Genomic DNA, 14238 nt, shown 5'->3' with positions numbered 1-14238 from the left:
AGGTTTTTGCTAAGGAAGGCGAAATCTTGAGGCGACTTTTCTGAAAGCGTAATGGAAGTCACGCGTTTGTTTCCATGACTTTTCTATGGAGTCGTTCACCTGTTAATACTTCACGTGGAGGTGCCGGTGATGTGTGTGGGACCATGTGGAATGTTTACAGTTACGTAATGGAATTTACTTCATCATTTAAAACCAACTGATGAGGGCGCGGCTGGCAGCCCAGTGGTTAGAGCATCAGCCCAAGAACCGAAGGGTCTCGGGTTTGATTCTCGGCAAGGGCACGGACCTAGATTGCAGGTTTGATCCCCAGCCCCGGCCAGAGCAAGTGCAGGAGGCAGCCAATTGATGTGTCTCTCTCCCATCAATGTCTGTCTGTCTGTCTCTCTCTCTCTCTCTCCACCTCCCTTCTGCTCTCTCTAGAATCCATGGAAAAAGTACTCTCCCGTGAGGATGAGGATCCTGAGGGAAAAGCTCGGTACCCTAAGAGCCAGCAGCACACCCTGCACTTTCCACTGGAACCTACATTCAGTGTGAGGGCTGCCCCTGGAATCACGCAGCCTCCACGGCCACAGCTGACATGATAAGCACGTGTCTCCTGTGACTCTGTCTGGAGCTGCAGGAGCCACGGAATCAGGCCCACAGCGGCCCCGCAGTGCGTGTGCACAGGAGGAACGGGGGGGGGGGGGCGGGACTGGAGAGCCGGTGCCGAGACACACGCAAAGACCCCGGCTGCCCCGGGACCCGCGGCCACGCTGCCGCCCCCCAAGGAGAGGCTCTGGGGAGGGGCTCTGGGGAGGCCTGTCCCGTGAGCCTCGCTTCTCCCCCTGCTGGTCTGCTCTGGCGCCCACTTCCAGGGCAGGGCCGGGCCGGGGCCACCAGCACCACACGTCCCGGCACAAGCTCCACTCGGAGCCCAGCACTGCCAGCCGCCGGCTGTGTGGCCGTGGGCAGGCCCCGCCACGTGGGAACGCCTCTTCCCTCAGGGTTACACCAGAGGGCGCCGCGCCCGTTGGAGCCCCAGCCGCCGGTGGGGCGTGCTCACTACATGTAGAGGGCCGTGTGCAGGCCTGTCTTCCCTGCGACTTTCCCCGGAAGCCGGGGTCTTGCTTCCCAAGGGCCGGCATTCTCCTCTGGGGAGCCCCCGGAACCCCGTCCGCTCCGCGTGGGGAAAAGGACGGGAGCTCTCCCGATCCCCCCTCTCTCATGGGGCCCGTCTTGAACGCAGCAGCCCCCGGTCCGATGCATGAGTGTGCACGCCAGTGTGCACGCCAGTGTGCAATTTAGTGCGTCCCTGGGACACACACACGTGTGCTTCATGTGGACCCTGGAGCCTCAGAACTCATCGTCACTGTGTCCACTCGCACTTGAGTCTTCACGACAGCCCAGAGGTGGCTCTGCTTGCTCCCGGCACCCAGGCTGCCATGGACACTGAATGAATGAACGAATGAATGAACAAACAGATGAACGGCAGTGCCTCCTGGGGGCTCTGGCTCTGGCTCTGGCCCATCACATACCCACCAAGATTCCAGCAACCGGCAGGCTGCGTGTGCATGTGTGTATTGTGTGCACATGTGTGGGTGTTCATGCATATGTGTGTGGTGTACATGTGTGTGTGTGTGTCCTGGAAATGTGTAGCTGCCATGTGATGTGGTGAATGAGAATGTCTGCTTAGTGAAGACCTAAGCCCCACCCCCACCTTGTACAGCTGACCCTTTATTTTTTTATTTTTTTAATATATTTTTATTGATTTCTGAGAGGAAGGGAGAGGGAGAGAAACATCAATGTCTCAATCAGCTGCCTCCTGCATGCCCCCCAATCGCACAACCCAGGCATGTGCCCTGACCAGGAATCGAACCCAGGACCCTTCAATCCGAAGGCTGACTCTATCCACTGAGCCACACCAGCCAGGGCTCAGCTGACCCTTTAAAATGCACCTTCTGGAACCTAGGAGACCAGTCCTCGTGCTCACTGACCCCCAGGTGAGTGACTCCGCGACCAGCCCGGCCCTCTCCCTGGCTCACCGCTCACCCCCCGACACAGAAAGGCCCCGCGCTCCCACATGTACCAACTCCTGTTTCTGGCTCAGTGAAACCGGCATCTTCATCACGGAGTGAGGGGGAGCATCCCTAAAAGCTACATTATGCAAAAAACTAACTTATGGATTTTGATCCAATGCAGGTGCGATGTAACCCTTGCAAAAAAAATTAATTAGGAAATAAAATGCACACGAAGCTCCCGCCCCCTTCAGTCTTCCTCCTCCTGGGCAATGACACAGCGGCAGGAAATGCTGCTGCCCCGTGTGGATTCCGGGCTACAGGCGGAGGCCGAAGATTAACCAGCGAGGGTCCCCTCCGCACCCCAGGCCGGCCCCCTCACGGCCGCCTGCCCCCGGGACGGCCGGGCGAGCACGTGTCTGCCCCTTTAAGGGAAACCATGGCAGAAGCCCCCTGATGCCCGGCTCCCTGCCGCCCCGACACAGTGGCCCCGCAGAAGCCAGCACCCCGAAGGGAGTCAACGACCCGGTTCCCCCTGGAGAGTCTGTCCGAGGAGGACGCAGCTGGGCCCTCGGCCTCAGATCCATGAACACGTCGCCGCAGTGAGGGCGGCACTTGCAGGTCACACCCAGAAACGCATGACTTTATCTGCGTGGCATCGCCAGGCCACGGAAGAGCGAGTTTCCTGGTGCACCTCGGGCCAGGTGCCTCCACCCACAGCCCAGCACGGAGTCAGGCAGAGCAGGCCGGGCACAAGGCCACCCCCCACGCCCCCGCCTGCCACCCCCGCAGGCCGGAGGGGAACCCCAGGCTCCAGGTGCCGGCCTCTGGCCTCCAGGAGATGAAAGGGCGCGGGTCCCCATGCAGCAGGCTCTCCAGGGAGGACTTTGAAAACGGCCCACGCTGTGGGGTCTGGAATGTAGGACTCGGCCTCACAGCCAGCACCACGAGGGAGCCGCGTGCCCACAGGCTCGGCGCACACACACACCCACTCATGACATCACACATCACAGAGGCTGCGTCATGGGAAACGCCCTAGCTGGGCTCAGGAGCCCCTGAGCTTCCTCGGGGAGCAGTCGAGGGGGACACCCCCTCCCGGCCTCCATCCTGGTCAGATGATGCCGACGTCCATCATCGCGTCTCCTGCTCCCAAACCCGCCCCTGAGAATGTGGACGGGACCCAAATTCCAATGCTCCCACCTCCAAACTGGAACAAAAGCTTTTTCAGCACTTTGAGAAGCCACTGCAAGCTGAGAAGGAAGAAATCGGCGGGGGGACAAAAAATAAAACACAGAAAATAGATATTAAGTTGTCAAATCTGTCATCCCAGGGAGGAACTGCAGACAGCATCTGGCTTTTTGCTTAAGACGCAAGCGGCGCACCCGGACCCAGGAGAGCTCCCAGCGGGGCCCAGGCTCCCCGAGGCCCAGAGCCGCAGGCCAGGGTGGCCGGCAGGACGGCAGGACTTGGGGGCGCCTGGTGGCTCTGGTGGCCCCCACCATCTGCGAGGTTTCAGCTTCTCAGATGAAACCCTTCTGTGCCCACATGTGGCCCTCTGCACCCCCCCAATCCCACATGCACCCCACCTTTGACCTCTTCTCAGGTCACTGGAGGGATGGCCGCCCCCCCCAACCCCCCCTCATGCTGAGCCTCCTTGGGGGCAACGTTTGGGACTGAAGTTTCTCAGATGCTGGGCAGAGCTCGGTGAGCAGGCCCAGCCGTGTTCACCAGGGATGCTCTCTGCTCCCAGCAGACTCGGGCTGCTGAGACGGCCACTGCACCCGCGGGTGACAACCCCGAACCTGGGTGCCCCCCCCCCCGGCCGCGGACACAGAGTCATCACAGCCCGGAGCTGTGCCCCCGCCCCCCCCCCCGACCTCCGCAGACGCACAGCCCGGCGGCCTTTCTGAGACACCGTGGGAGGCCAGGCCTGCCTGGGCCTCGATAGATTTCAATCAAGAATTACATTTTCTTACGTGTGTGCTGATCAGGAATAAATGTGTCTGGCTGTTTTGAAAGATAAAATTAAATAATCAAGCGACTCCAGTGGCTGAAATCTCATGTGTGATCCCTGCGAGGCCCGCCGACCCGTGTGCTTTCCGGCGTGGGCGCCGTCTCGCTGACACAGTTTCCACCGACTTCTCCCTCTTGGAAACAAGTGGACAACCACGCCTCTGTCCCCCACGCAGCAAGTTCCGGTTCCCAGCTGCCACTTCCGTGGTGAAGGCGAGCGATGTCCCGGGGACGGAGGGCCCTGTCACAGCCCCTCTGAGTGTGGAATCGGGAGGCGGGCGCACCAGCAAGGTGAGCGGCCCAGGGGGGGCCCTGACCCTCCCTCAGCCACGCACGAGCCATGGCCGCAACAGGCTGTCACAGCCCCGTGCCCACTGGAGACAGTGCCGGGGGTGGGGAGCTTCACTGGTTGTTAGAGGACTAAATAAAACAGGGCACCCACGATGCAGAACGCAGGGCCTGCGGAGGTGCCCCAACAGCAGCCGCTGGGAGGGGGGCTGTGTGGAGCCATCTCTGCACCCCCCAGAGGTGCCCAGTCATTGGAGCGGAGGCGGGTGCGGCTCGGTGACTGAGCGCCAGCCTATGAGCCACGAGGTCAGGGTTCAATTCCCAGGCAGGACACAGGCCCAGGTTGCGGGCTCCACCCCCAGTAGGGGGCGTTCAGGAGGCAGCTGATCCATGATTCTCTCTCATCATGGATGTTTCTCTCTCTCACTCCCCCTTCCTCTCTGAAGTCAATGAAAATAATATTTTTTAAAATGTATCCTTTAAAAACAAAGAGGCTGCGGGGGTTGAATGAGTAAAGGGCTCAGACCCCATGCGCACCACACACACCACCCTGGGGGCCACCCTGACCGGCTCCAAGCTGTGGCCCCGCCTCCGGGTGTCATGGCCCAGCAGGGACGAGGCAGCTCTCACCCAGGGGCCGATTTCAGGGTGAGACTCATCGAGAAGCAGCGGGAGCCCCTCTGCTTCTCCTCTCGGGGTTCTCCCTCCTCGCAGACCCCACAGTTGGGCCCCCACTCAGGCAGGGCCAGGCCCCTGGAGTCCCAGGTCCTTGGGACACTCCTGTCACCCCAGCCTGTGCACGCCCTGAGGGCTGGGCCCCTTTGCCCCTTGAGGACAAGGCCTGGCAGGTGGAGGCCGTGGGGGTGAGCCTGGGGCCCCCAGGGGATGGATGGAAACGACTGGATACGTGTGTGATTGTCACGGGAGGCGGGGGGGGGGGGGCGCCACCGGCATTAACAGTTCAGAGGTCAGCGATGCGTCAAACGCCCTGCCGCGCACAGGACAGCCTCTGCAAGCAGCAGCGTCCACTGTGTGGCTATGCGAACCCTCGTCTGGAGGAACGGGACTGCGGTCAGCCTGGCAAGTCCCCCCGAGTCCCGTCTCAGAGCCCCCCACCCGCCCCCCTCGGGCGCAGAGGCTGCGCAAAGCCACGTGTCCACGTCCTCTGTGGGAGCGACACTCCATGAGAAGGGAACGACGGGAGACATGCAAGGAGCTTTAAAAGTGAAAGTGGGATGTGGATCCTCGAGCAGCAGCACAGCCAGCAGCACCAGCCCTGGCCCCACGCGAGCCTGCGATGCCAGGCCTGGGCAGGAGGCCCCACGCCCACCCCGCAGGGCCGGGCCCCGCCAGGGGGCTTGCCGAGTGGCCCACCTTCCGGAGGTGGCTTCCAGCCACGTCTGCCTTCGTTTGGGGGGAGCATCTGCTCCAGGAGGCGTGGCCTGCACCCCGGGGCCAGATTCCGAACGTGTATGTTTCCTTCCACTTCCTCCTCCTTCAGCTGTCTGGGCCTGACCCCCACCCCACACGGGCTCACAGACTCACTGACCGGCCCGGGCAGTGCCCGGTGGGTGAACAGGAAACCATGGCAGAAGAACACCCTCCCCAGCACGTGCACACACGCCCGGACACGTGTATAGTGCACGCATGGACATGTCACACTCAAGCACGCACACGCACAAACACATGCACACTCATGCACACAGAGACATGCACACACAGAGACCTGCACACTTGTGCACACACAGACATGTGCAGACACACGCACATTCGTGCACACACACAAACACACATACACTGGTACACACACACACGCACACTCGTGCACATGCATACACACACCAGCATCACCACACCGAGCTCCCAGCGCGGGCTCCCCCTGGCTGAGCTCCATCTGCCCGCATGTGGGCGCCCCCAGCTCAGCTCGGCTGCTCAGCCCTCAGAGGGCACTGGGTGCCAGCAGGACAGGCGAGGCCTGAGCGACAGTCCCTCTCCCGCCAGCGCCCAGCCAGACACACACAACCAAGGACAACACACCAGTCAGCTGAGCTGGGCCCCACCTGCCCGGGGGCCCCTCCTCCCCCAGTTCCTCAGGGCCCCGCCGCAGCCCGTCCTGGAAGGGGCTCGATACGCAGGGCCGGTGTGGGTTCCCCCCCACGAACCCGCAGCCCACAGGAGTCTCTGAGGTCAGTGCACCTGTGCGCAGCTGTTACTCCCCAGTCCCCACAGCTCATCCTCCACCGCCCGGGGGATGCCTCAGGCCCGCTGACCGCCAGGGGCCTTCTGACCAATCCTAGGGTCTCCCGTGGGGACAGGAGGGAGCGGCGCACACTCACCGCCGGGTCCCGGTAGGGGTGCCGGGCCTTCTGTCCTCGCGTGGACCCAAGTGGACCTGCAGAAAGCTCGCTTCTATTCCAAACGTGCAACAAGCCTCACTTTAAATAATGCTGAGAACAAAATGCAGGCTGATATCTCAGCTTACTTACAAGGCTTATTAACACACTGCATCCAAAGATGTTAAAGAGCTATAATTGTCCTCATTCAAACTGGGAAAATAAATCTATTTGCTTCCTTCTTTTATGATCCTCTTCCAAAGGGGGAGAAGCACGAGTTCCTCTATGTTCTCGGCGTCGTTGCTTCTCTCTCCCTCCAGCCCAGCCACTTTAGAAACACCTGTGCCATTCACAGCCGCCTCCCGAGCAAAAGGCAGCCGTGCTCCGGGAAGGCTGGTGCCTCGGGCCGGAGATCAGCCTGTCTTGCTCCCAAGGGGGTCGGGGTTCGTTGGGGTGGGTGGGCGTGTGGATGTGCAGGTCTGAGCTGATGGAAGTATCTCGGGTTACCTAAGGCCGAGCAGACCACCTCAGCACAACCTGATCAGGCAGCTTTGGGGATTCAGCACAGTGGGCTGCTGTGGCCACCTGGCTGCCCCCCTATGGGGGTCACTGGCTCCCAGCATTGATCAGACACTGTGGCTGCTGCCCCCACCACCCCCAGTCCCCGGTGCAGACGGCCCAGCCTGCAGTCAACGCTGAGCTGTGAGGATCTGAAACCTGCTCAGAAGTCAAACGCACCCCGCAAAGAGCAAGCCGGCTTCCCAGCCTGGGCCCCGGAACCCAGATCCATCAGAAGGAACTTTCTCCCCACGCCAGCTCAGCGACAAGCCTTGCACAGGCGTCCTCTGCAGATGACATGCGAGGCACTAACCTTTCTCACAGGCCCAGATGTTAAGTTCATTCTCATCCCAGTTATGCAAATTCCCCATGAACCGTCAATCCGAGGAAATCTTCAGTCACCGAACACTCTTTAAAGACCCACACTCAACCCGCTTCACGTGCTGTGACATTTACATAAAGGCACGGTTCAGGCACCGAAGGTGGCGGGCAGATGTTACCAACACGCTCCCGCACCAGGGCCCCGAGATCCAGGCCCCCAGCCATGGGGCCCAGATCCAGGGGTCTCTGCCTGCTCACAACCATGTTCAAGTTTTACCAGACTGCCCCGCCGGCGTGGCTCAGTGGTTGAGCATCAACCTATGAACCAGGAAGTCACCGTTCGATCCCTGGTCAGAGCACATGCCCCGGTTGTGGGCTCCATTCCCAGTGTGGGGCGTGCAGGAGGCAGCCGATCCATGATTCTCTCTCATCATGGATGTTTCTCTCTCCCTTCCTCTCCTTTCCTCTCTGAAATCAATAAAATATATATATATATAATTTTTTTTTTTGGATAAAGGGCGTTCTGGAAGGCAAAGGCTTCTAAAAGTTTTCCAAACTTTGGACAAACAGGGGTCCCTCCATCCAGGGGCCTGGCGTCCCTGTCATGTCTAGATGGAAGCATCACAAGGTTCACAGGCAGGGCCCAGGGGTGAGGCCTCTGGAACCCCTTGGTCCTCAGTGGGGGGACCCCCAGGGCCCCCTGAGCCTGCGTTTGCCCACGCCTGGCCGGCAGCACTGTGGTTACCAGGCAGATCAGCCAGGCGGTTAATGGTGGATCAGGAGACAGTTGCTCTCTGCTATCAGAATGACATCATAACTAAGGCAGCCTCAGCCAGAAGCCCCAGGCTCCCCCTGAGCAGGGGCCAGAGGGCTGCCAGGGCGCCCCCTGCCACTCCCCCGGCACCCTGAGTCCCCTGCCCCTGCTGGGCCGGGTCGGGGGGCCCAGCCTCCAGCAAGTTCCCCGAGAAGGGGAACCAGGGTGACAGTCTCTCCCCAGCAAATGGATGTCCCCCAGGCCCTGAAGCTGCGGGTGATGGTGATGATGTATTGTGCGTGTTTAGTGCCATTGGAGAGGCTGTGGAAGTGCTCTCCTGGGCAGCAAGGGCTGGCACCTTCCGGAGCAGCACCCGCTCGGCTCTGGAACTGGTGGCACTGCCAACAGAGCTGCCCATTTCTCGGGAACCCTGCCTCCAGCAAGCCGCTGTGTGTGCCCTCCTTCCAGCCACAGACACACAGAGAGGCGGGGAGAGGGCAAGTGCGAGGAGCCCTGCCTGCTCCTGTGTGGGTGGCTTGGCTTTGCTTTTCCAAGCACCGGTGACCACACACACACACACACACGCACGCACACAAACGCACATACACATGCACACACAGACGCAAACCTTGGGATCATGGGGGAGGCATCTGGTGAGGAGCTGCCTCGGCGCCACCGGCAGCAACAGCCCGCCCGCCGCTCCCCACAGCTCTGCCCTCCGCAGCTACGACCCATCGCCCGCCCCAGCAAGAGGTGCCCAACTCCACCGGCCCCAAATCCCCTCCCTCCGGAGCTCGCTACAGGTACGCCAGGGCCAGACGCCTCACCTGCCCCGAAAAGTCAGCAGACAGAGAAAAAAAGTTGCGGAGCTGCCAGCCGGGAGCCCGGAGCCCGGAGCCCGAGGCGGCCGACCCCACCGGCCAGGCCCACCCCGCCGCGCGCCGCTCCCCGCACCTCGCCCGCCGGCTGCGCGCGCTGACCCCGGGGCGCACCGAGGGCACCGCTGGGCACTTACTTGGCACCCGCTTCCCAACGGGCAGGTCCTCGCGGTTTTCAAACAAGTTTCAGGGAGGAACAAGGAGGCCAAAAAAAAAATCCAATTATGCAAATGGTTCTGGACTGGGAGGCGCGCGCTGGGTCTGACGCGGCGGCGACCACACGAGTTCGGGAGCAGCCGGGCCGGCGGATTTATGGGGCGCGTCACGGCTACGCCAGGTCCCGCCGCCGAGCATCGCGAAGTTCATTAAAGCGGTAATGTCCACTTTTCCCGGAGACCCTCCGCGCTCCTGTCTCCTGGCCCACCCGACCCCGCAGGCGGGGGCGCTGTCCCCCAGCCTCTCTTCCTCCCTCTTCCTGCCCCCCTCTTTTTCCTCCCCCCCCCCCCCCCGCCCCTTTTCCTCTCTTTCGTCTCTTTAAGTCGCCTGCCTTCCACTCTGAACAATGAACAAAGATGTGAGTGATGGGAAGATCGCCCCTCCCCGCCCGGCTGGGAGCAGAGCCGGCCTCAAAGTCGGAACCCAGTAGCTGCTATCACTCGGGAGAGAAAACAGTGCGTCCCGGCACCCCTACTCCGCGCGCGCGCGCGCACACACACACACACACACACACATGCACGCACGCACACACATGCACGCGCGCGCGCGCACCCCACCCCAAGTTCACCTAAGCCCTGGCTGGAGACGGGGGCGCCGAAGCCAGGGCTCCAGGGGCTGCCGGACTTGCTGGGGACCCAGGAGACCAGGGTGGGGAGCACCCACGCCCAGCTCGCTCCCCACGGCGCTCCCACCCTCTCGCCCCCCGGCCGCTCCCCGAGGCTCCCCCAGCGGCCTGGCCCTGCAGCCGGGCCCGCTCGCTCGCGCCGCCCGCCCGCCCGCCCGCCAGCCGGATGCGCTCAGCAAACGCGGCCCCTGTCGGATCCCGGCTAAACTGCACGGCGGCGGCGGCGGCGGCGGCCCGAGAAGGCGCAGGAGCCCAGGCCGCCCGCGCTGCGCCCCTCCCGGCTGCCCGCGCGCCCCCCGCGCTCCCGCCGGCACCACACGCCCGGGGCGCCCGAGCCCCTCCGGCCAGGATGCCGCGCAGCCTCCGCATTTTCTCGCTCAGGCGAAAATGAAGGCGCCGATCGTCGCGCCTCCCGTGAGCACTCCTCATTCACAACCGTGTCCGCCAACAAAACCCCGGCCACCGCCTCCGCGCCGGCTGGGACCCGCAGGGTCCGCGGGGCCCCGCGTCCCCAAATGATCGGGGTAGTGTCCGCGGCCGCCGCGACGTGGACAGGAGGGACACGCGACACAGAAGTGAAAAGGGGGGCACAACTCTCCACCTGTCCCCCCAGAGAGCCCTGCCGGAGTCCCCGCCGAGGACCTGGGGGCCTCCCTCCCTGCCCCGCACCCCTTTCCTTTCCTTTTCACTAACTTGCGGGCGCTTGCGTTTCCCCCTTCACTGCCCATACACCCGTCTATAGAGAGACCTATATTTTAAATTATTTGCAAAACTGCAACAGATGGGCGCATGAGATCTGGGCACTTTCCTACTCATCATCAAAGAAAAATCCCCCCCCCCGCTTTTTTTTGCCTAAAATACATCCCGGTCCCGCCTACGACTGTTTTCCTCAATTCTTCCTCTTCAAAAAATAACGTGGCGAGGCAAACAGAACCGTTTGTCAGCGCAAACCACTGGCCCCCAGGCATGCATCTGGACTGGGGGTCTGTTCCCCCAAACTGCGCTCTTCCTCAGCGCCCTGGACCCCCCACTCCCCGGCCTCCAGCCCCTCACGCCCGCCCCCCCCCCCTCTCTGATTGGCCTCATTTGCAGCCCAGGCTGTGGCTCCTCCATAACCTGTTACTTATTTCGGTCTCGGTGGCTATCCTGGGCCCCCAGCCGGCCCCCAGGGCTGGGGCTGGGCCGGACCCGCTGGGGGCGCCGCCTGCGCTCTGGGCGCTGCAGCCTGAGCCCAGCGGGCGGCGGAGCGAACCCCGCATCCCGGCCTGCGCGCCCCCGCCTGGGCCTCGCGGGCTCCCGGGGCGCGGGAGGACAGTGAACACACAAGATGGCAGGTCTCTGCGGCCCGGGCGCCTGCAACTTTCACACAGTGTGAGCAGCAGCTAACTTTGATTTTTTTTTTTTAATGATTATAAATTCCCTTCTCCCCACCCCTCCCCCCGCGGCGGCGGATCCCGCAGCGAGCCACGCAGGGAGGAGGGAGCCGGGCGCCCGCATCTCGGCACCGGGAAAACGGGGAAAGTCGCTGGATCAGAAGTTCGCGTGGCCCCGGCCTCCCCTCCCCATGCGACCCCCCAGACCCTGCGAAAGTTTCCCGGGCCCAGAGCGCGGGGCCGGGCTCGGACGGGGGCGCCGCTGGGCCCGGAGCCGGGCGCTGGGTCCACCCCCGGGCGCGCCGGGCGCCAGTGCCCGCGACTCCTTTTCAAAGTAACGGTCCGGGGGCTGCGGGCGGGGCAGGCGGTGGCCCGGGCGCGGGTCCCACTTGCCTCCGAAGTTCGCCGGAGCCATCCGCGCCCAGCTGCCGCCGCGCTCCCGGCTCCTTCCTCGTCCCCCTGCTGACAGCCTCTCGCCCACGTCACCGCCACGGAGATTTAATTAGAGCGTATTTTTTAATCGAGACGGGGCCAGAGAAGCCGGGCGCAGGCCTCGCCGAGAGGGGGAGGGGGAGGGGAGGGGGCCACGCCAAGAGTCCAAACTCACTTTGCCACCTCCAGTTGCGGGCGCCCCCCCCCTCGCCCGGCGCGCCCCCACCCCGCCCCCGCCCCGCCGCGCCCCGCGGTCCCCCCACCTTTGTTTTCCTTACCTTATATATCGAGGCGCGGGCGTGGGGAGCAAACTCGGCACGTAAACGGAGCGTTGTAAAGATTGTGTTCAATGAATAATGAAACATGTCCACATGATTGACTTGATCATTTTCTGGGGCTGAGGGGGGACCGGCGCCCTGCTAGCGCGCCTCTCGCGCCCGCCCGGCGGAGCCCCACGCGCCGGCCCCGGCCCGGCCCGGCCAGGGCGGGCTGCATTTTCATCCGCCTCCGCTCCGATCGCCCCGCTCATTGATACTCATCACCCAGCCCCGCAGACATCCCCGGCCCGGCTCGGCCTCCCCCTCTCGGGTAGGTGAAATGCATTGTACCATTAAAAAGGCTCTCCATTGTCGCCCTGGCATAATTCACAGCAACTAGATAGGTCTTGCGGCATTTAGCTTTGATGAGCCAGAGACTGAACCCTTGATATAATAATCTACAAAGAATGGTGTGTGATCGTCCATTTTTTCTCTCTGTCTAGCAACTAAGAAACCATTTAACACAGCGCAGCTTGCTTCTGACCTTGAGCTCATGTAAACACACTTATTAAAATCTATCTATTCTCCAAGAGCTGCATTCTGATTGTCAGACTCGTTACGGAGACATATATCAGCCCCTTCGCTTGTCACTACTTTGCATTCCTGCCTTTGACTAAAGAATTTTTTATCCAGCCGGGAGAGAGGGAGAGAGGGAGAGAGAGAGATTGCCAGGGAGGGAGAGGCGAGCCGGAGAAGGGAGAGCGAAAAAGCGTCATGCTTACCTGCTCCCGAAACTATTTAAAGTCTGTTTCTTTTCTGGGGGGAAAAGGAACTCCCGGGTGCATCTGGGTGGACGGCGGGTCGCGGAGCAGCGGTCCCAGCCCCGGCGTTTAAGGGAGTCATCACCGATCAAATGACGTTGATCCGCGCTGTAACCTTGTGGCGTATTTAGTGTAAATAAGGCACTTATGTTGCCAATCGCGGCGATACAAACACGGAGAGGTCCTCAGCCCGGCCTCCCGCGCCTGCCATTAGAGGCGACTTTATTTGCAGACGCTATTTAGGAGATCATGATCATTCTAAAACAATGCCGGTGCCAAATGATTATGAAAATATGATTTTAATTAATCACGTAGTAGGCAAGGAAATTAGCATACGGTAATTAAACTTGGAGGAAAAAACGTCATGCAGGCCCTCTGCCTTATGGGTCCGGAATAATCTTCGCGGGGGTGGGCTCCAGGACTCACCACCCAACAAAATAACTTTTTAAAGGCAACTTTGTACACGCCGGGTCCACACTTTGCTAAATCCTAGGAGGCAGGGGAACGAGGAGGAGACGTGAGCTGGGGTTGGGTTTCTGTGGAGCGAGGAAGAGGGGAAGAAGGGGAGAACGCTGAATAATGCAATTATGCATTCTCTGTCCTGGGGTTGACAAAAGCTGGTGCCTCAAAAGCCTCTTTGTTGTGGGATTATATAATGATCCGGGTGTCGTTATGGGGGAGAAAGGATTCAGTAATAATAATAAAAGAAGTATCCAGGCACACCAATGAGGAGCTTGTTTTAAAGAAAAGACTCGCATGTGACATTGAGGAATGTTAATAGCAGAAAGACAGGATCCAAAAGAGTTGACAAAGAAAGAGAGAGGGAGGGAGAGAGAGAGGGAGAGAGGGAGGGAGGGGGAAAGGAAGGGGGGAGGGAGGGGGTGGGGTGGGGGAGAGGCCTGAGTTAGGCATGATTAAGAAGCGATGGAGAGAGATTGATTATTCAAAACACCAAGCCACAGGGACCCTCACACATCGATCCAGGTAGGATTGGGTCCAGCCTGCCCCATAAGATAACTGAGGGGGGCGCGTTAAACCCGGGTACCACCATCCAGGAAAAGCAAAGATGCAGAGAAGGCAGCCGCAGCCTCCCCACCACCACCCCTCCTGCAAAGGAGCCAGTCAGCGGCAAGCACCTGTCCCAGAGTGAGGCCAGGCGCCCAAACTTCCAGCGGGAGGCGCCTCCCAGCGGGGCCTGGGCTGGGGCTCGGGCACTGGCCCCACCCAGATGCTTGGGCACCGGCCGGGCTCCTGCCCGTGGTGACCGCTTTCCCAGTGCATCTGAGATGGGCAACAGACCTGCTCACCGCCCACCCCCAGACTCTGTCCTGAGCACCCAGCAAGCAAACTCTCGCGCTCTCTCTCTCCCTCTCCC

General features: G+C 61.5%; 1 protein-coding gene across 1 annotated transcript in view; it reads right to left on the bottom strand.

Moving 5' to 3' along the window:
• The window catches only part of ZNF536 (zinc finger protein 536), a 286091-nt gene extending 276692 nt beyond the window's left edge, over positions 1-9399 (bottom strand). Inside the window, 1 exon segment of the mRNA XM_070398529.1 lies at positions 9277-9399. The gene's annotated coding sequence lies outside the window, so the exon portion shown is untranslated.
• Positions 9400-14238: the final 4839 nt, after the last annotated feature.

The sequence above is a fragment of the Myotis yumanensis genome, unplaced genomic scaffold (assembly GCF_028538775.1).
Source record: "Myotis yumanensis isolate MYYU_CA2020_CCGP unplaced genomic scaffold, mMyoYum1.0.hap1 SCAF_18, whole genome shotgun sequence".
In the NCBI taxonomy this organism is placed as follows: Eukaryota; Metazoa; Chordata; class Mammalia; order Chiroptera; family Vespertilionidae; genus Myotis; species Myotis yumanensis.
This window is presented reverse-complemented; position numbering and strand designations above follow the sequence as displayed.